This window comes from Acomys minous (genome assembly GCF_964271855.1).
Source record: "Acomys minous genome assembly, chromosome: 15".
In the NCBI taxonomy this organism is placed as follows: domain Eukaryota; kingdom Metazoa; phylum Chordata; class Mammalia; order Rodentia; family Muridae; genus Acomys; species Acomys minous.
This window is the reverse complement of record NC_140497.1, coordinates 98,090,600-98,096,077: the sequence shown is the minus strand read 5'-3', so window position 1 is coordinate 98,096,077 and position 5,478 is coordinate 98,090,600. Positions and strand designations below refer to the sequence as shown.

General features: G+C 47.7%; 1 pseudogene across 1 annotated transcript; it reads right to left on the bottom strand.

Moving 5' to 3' along the window:
* Positions 1-968: 968 nt before the first annotated feature.
* LOC311584337 (tubulin alpha chain-like) lies at positions 969-2,421 on the bottom strand (annotated as a pseudogene). Its single transcript, XR_014783575.1, has 2 exons — positions 2,087-2,421; positions 969-1,976 (listed from the first exon to the last, which is right to left on the bottom strand). The product of XR_014783575.1 is annotated as a tubulin alpha chain-like (transcript).
* Positions 2,422-5,478: the final 3,057 nt, after the last annotated feature.

Genomic DNA, 5,478 nt, shown 5'->3' with positions numbered 1-5,478 from the left:
GTGCACCACCACTGCCCTGATAAAATGAAAACATTTATATTTTAATTTTATGTGTGTGAGTGTTTGCCTACGTGTATGTCTGTGCACCCCTTGGGTACCTGCTGTATTTAGGGACCAGAAGAAGGAGTTGGATCCACCATGTGGATGCTGAGAATTGAATCTGGGTCCTCTGAAAGAATAGTCAGTGTTCAGCCAGGCGGTGGTGGCGCACACCTTTAATCCCAGCACTCAGGAGGCAGAAGCAGGTAGAGCTCTGTGAGTTCCAGGCCACCCTGGTCTACAGAGGGAGTTCCAAGACATCCAAGGCTACACAGAGAAACCCGGTCTTTAAAAACAAACAAAAACAGGGCCGGAGAGATGGATCAGCGGTTAAGAGCACTGCCTGCTCTTCCAAAGGTCCTGAGTTCAATTCCCAGCAACCATATGGTGGCTTAAAACCATCTATAATGAGATCTGGTGCCCTCTTCTGGAGCGTAGGTGTACATGCAGGCAGAGCATTGTATACTAAATAAATAAATAGGGGCTGGAGAGTTGGCTCAGTGGCTAAGAGCACGGTCTGCTCTTCCAAAGGTCCCGGGTTCAATTCCCAGCACCCACATGGCAGTTCACAACCGTCTGTAACTCCAAGATCTGACACCCTCACACCAATGCACATAAATTTAAAAATATTTTTAAAAACCAGAAAGATTAAAAAAAAAATAAAAACAAACAAAATAAAAAGAACACTCAATGCCTTCAACCACTGAGCTATCTCTCCAAACACCTCCTCCTTCTCTGTCTCTTTCTCTCCCTCCTCTTCTCCTCCTCCCCTTTTTTTGTAAAGCGTTTACTTTGAGACATCACGGAAAAAAAAAAAACCCTTCCAGGCACACATGGAGAAGACATGATCACAGAATGAAAATAACACAATGGATAGCATCACTGCCTGTCAGCTTCACGTTGAAGCTGAAGCCTCGGGAGTCTGACATGATACAGGGGCTCTGAGAATAGATTAGTATTCCTGTCCTTCCTCCTGCCCCTATCCTTCAGGAGAATCCACACCAACCTCCTCATAATCCTTCTCCAGGGCAGCCATGTCCTCAAGGGCCTCAGAGAACTCTCCCTCCTCCATGCCCTCACCCACATACCAGTGCACAAAGGCACGCTTGGCATACATCAGATCAAACTTGTGATCTAGGCGAGCCCAGGCCTCAGCAACGGCTGTGGTGTTGCTCAGCATGCACACAGCTCTCTAGACCTTGGCCAGGTCTCCACCAGGCACCATGGTAGGGGGCTGGTCATTAATGCCAACCTTGAAGCCAGTGGGGCACCAGTCCACAAACTGGATGGCACGCTTGGTCTTGATGGCTGGCCATAGCAGCATTGACATCTTTAGGAACCACTTTAACACCACTATACAGCAGGCAGCAAGCCATATTTTCACCACGGCAAGGGTCACATTTCACCATCTGGCTCAAAGCAGGCATTGGTGATCTCTGTTACAGAAAGCTGCTCATGGTAAGCTTTCTCAGCAGAGATGACAGGGGCATATGTGGCCAGAGGGAAGTGGGTGCAAAGGGTGAGGCACCAGGTTGGTCTGGAATTCTGTCAGGTCAACATTCAGGGCCCCATCAAATCTGAGGGAAGCAGTGATGGATGACACAACCCAGCTAATAAGGCAGTTAAGGCTAGTAGTGTAGGCCAGGCGCTCAATGTCAAGGTTTCTATGATAGATGTCATAGATAGTTCACTGTCTACCAGGAAGACACAATCAGCGTCCTCCAAGGTGGTGTGGGTGCTGAGCATGGAGTTGTAGGGCTCAACCATAGCAGTGGAAACCTGGGGTGGGGGGGGCGGGGTAAATGGAGAACTCCAGCTTGGATTTCTTTCCATAATCAACAGAGCCGCTCCATCAGCAGGGAGGTGAAGCCAGAGCCAGTTCCCCCGCCAAAGCTATGGAAAACCAAGAAGCCCTGAAGACCCGTTCACTGGTCAGCCTGTACAAAAGAGAAGAAAATGTAATGTTTTATTGGCAGGGCACACACTCCTAGCTAGACACCGGAACATCCTCACTGCATTTTTAAATGTATCCATGTAAGGCACTTACCAGCTTGCGAATTCTGTCCAAGAAAAGGTCAATGATCTCCTTGCCAATGGTGTAGTGGCCATGGGCATAGTTATTGGCGGCATCTTCCTTGCCTGGGATGAGCTGCTCAGGGTGGAAGAGCTGGCTGTAGGTACCAGTGCGACCTCATCAATAACGGTGGGTTCCAGGTCTACGAACACTGCCCGGGGCACATGCTTGCCAGCGCCTGTCTCACTGAAGAAGGTGTTGAAGGAGTCGTCTCCCCCTCCCATGGTCTTGTCACTTGGCATCTGGCCATCAGGCTGGATGCCATGTTCCAGGCAGTAGAGCTCCCAGCTGATCTGGACACCAGTCTGGCCGGTGTGGATGGTGATTCACTCATGCATGGTAGCTAAGGGTTAGAAGGTGAGAGTGATAGAAGCCGACACTGAGTCCTGGTTACCGTTCCCGACAGCTAAGAGGCAAGGTAAGTAACACAATGAAGCTATTCTTCTTGTTCTTCTCTTTCTCCCTCTTGTCGTCCTCCTCCTCCTCCTCCTCCTCCTCCTCCTCCTCCTCCTCCTCCTCCTCCTCTAGGGTCTCTCTACACAGCCCTGGCTGGCCTTGAGCTTGTTAGGTAGACCAGGTTGGCCTCAGATTCATACAGAGCTTCTTGCCTCTTGAGTACTGAAATTAAAGGTATGTGCCACCCTGTGCTCCCCACCCCCTGCCAAAAGACTAGAATAATTCTTCCTTCACAGTATTTGCTTTAATTTTTTTTATTTGTTTGTTTTTGCTTTGCGAGACAGGGCTTCTCCGTGTATCCTTGGCTGTCCTGGATGGACTCGCTTTGTAGACCAGGCTGGCCTCAAACTCACAGATATCTGCCCACCTCTGCCTCCCTCAGTGCTGGGATTAAAGGTGTGCGCCACCACCATGCCCAGCTTGCTTTAATATTGAGACAGGGTCTCATAACCAAAGCTAGCCTAGAACTTGTTATATAGTTGAGGATGACCTTGAACTTATCATCTTCCTCTAACTCGCAAGTGCTAATATTATAGGCATAGTCCATCCAACAGACTTGGGTTGTATAGCGCTAAGGATGGAATTCAGGCTTCGTGTTCATTAGGCAGCCATCTATGAACTGAACTGTAGCCCTAGTGGTGAACCAAGTAGTTAGGTTTTTTGAGTTTTGTTGGTTTGTTTGCTTCTTAGTTTTTTGAGACAGTCTCACTCCTGGCACTCACTGTGTAGACCAGGCTAGCCTTGAACTCACAGTAATCTACCTGCCTCTGCCTCCTGAAGGCTAGGATTAAAGATGTTCCCACAAAGCATGGCTATATCTAAGGATTTTTGTTTGTTTGTTTGGTTGGTTGGTTTTTTGACCCAGGGTTTCTCTGTGTAACAGAGCTTCGGCTGTCCTGGACTCACTCTGTAGACCAGGCTAGCCTCACATTCACAGAGATCATCCTGTCTCTACCTCCAGAGTGCTGGGATTACAGGCGTGCTCCACAGTACTCGTAAAGCCCAGAGATGGCTTGAGGTGGGAACCCTCAGTGGTGAGCCAAGCCGCTGACCTTTCAGACTTAGCACAGCGTGCTCGCAGCTCTATAAAGACATGTACTACTATGCCTAGCTCACCTTAGTTTTAAATATTATATTTATTTAATTAGTGTGTGTGTGTGTCTCTGCTCGAGCTCTGTATTATCACTCTGACTTGTCCAGACTCTGTCCTTCTGACTCTCAGCCAGCCTTCAAAGATCAACCCAAGTCAACTTTCTTGAAAAACCAAACAACCAAACAAACGAAAAACAAAACACATGAAGTTGGAGAATGGTTCGCTGCTTAAGAGTGTTAGTTGCTCTTCCAGAAGACCTGGGTTCACCTCCCAAAACTTAGAGGGTGGCTCACAATTGTCTGTAACTGCAGTTCCTGGGTGATCCAATGCCCTACTCATGAATATGTAAATTGCTTATTCATATGTGTGTGTGCTATCATTAAAGGCATGCACCATTATGCCCTGCTGATCTTGCCTTTAAAAAAAATTTTTTTTTTAAATTTTGAGATAGGGTCTCATTATGTATCCCCCTGCCTCTGCCTCCCAAGTGCTGGGGTTACAGGCATGGGCCACCATGCCCCACTTTGCCTATTTCTTTATCTAAAGTACTGGGATTAAAGACATGTACTACTATGCCTAGCTCACCTTAGTTTTAAATATTATATTTATTTAATTAGTGTGTGTGTGTGTGTGTGCGCGCATGTGTGCATACATGTGTGCCTCTGTGTGTGTATGTGTGTGTGTGGAGGGGACAGTGTTCACGCCATCATGCATGTGTGGAAGTCAAAGGAGAACTTGTAGGACTCGGTTTTCTCCTTCCACCATGTGCTCCTCGGGAACTGAACTCAGGTCAGCAGGCTTGGCAGCAAGAGTCTACTTGCTGAGCCATCTTGTTAACCCTCTACCTTCCTTTTTTTGTTGTTTTTGTTTTTGTTTTTTGAGACAGGGTCTCTCTGTGTAGCCTTGGCTGTCCTGGAGTCATTTTGTAGACCAGGCTGGCCTTAAAATCACAGACATCCACCTGCCTCTGCCTCTGAGTGCTGGGATTAAAGGTGTGCGCCACCACTGCAGGGCTTAAAGCTCATGTATGTGTTACGCCTCTTGTGTGTAGTGCTTATGGAGTTGTCGTTGGTAGTGGGACCAGAACTTGGGGCCTCTCTGTAAGAGCAGCAAGTATCTTAACTGCTGAACTAGGTCTCCAGTCTCTAGAATGCCTATTTTATAATCGCTATAAGCCGTAAAAAATTTTTTTTTTCTCTAGCAAAAAGAGTCACAAATGGAAAACGTTTAAGAAGCCTTGATCTAGAGCTCAAGGCCAGCCTGCAAGGCTAGATTCTGATTTAATCTCCCAACTTTATCTTTGTTTCACAGAAACAGACCTCAAAGTTGGGCATGGTGGTTCTGTGAGCTCTAGGCTAGTTTGTTTACATAGGGAGTTTCAGGAGAGCCAGGAACACAGAGAGACACTGTCAAGCAGCAACAACAAAACCAAAGACAACAAAAACCAAGCAGATCTCATCTTTGCTCTTTGAAACTCAGGCTACCTCTGTTGCCTCCTACCCCTTGGCTCTCATTGATTTTTCCTTGTCAGGGGCAAACGGACTTGTGAAGCTCAGGTATTTGCTGGCCTGGGATCCCTGAAGGGCAGGAAATGCTCAACTCTAGGGGGCAGCCCTGGTCCTATTCTAGTCTCTCTAGAGGTTCTAGGTCTCACCCTGCTGGGAGGCAGACCCCGGAGCAAGACAAAAAGTCACCTTGTCTCCAGCAGAGGGCTCTGGGGAAAGGGGGTGTTAGGGGCTTTTTGTTTTTTGGCTTCTACTCTTTGGTAGAGGAGGAGTTAACGATGAGTTGCGACATGTCTCTGGGCTGAGTCACC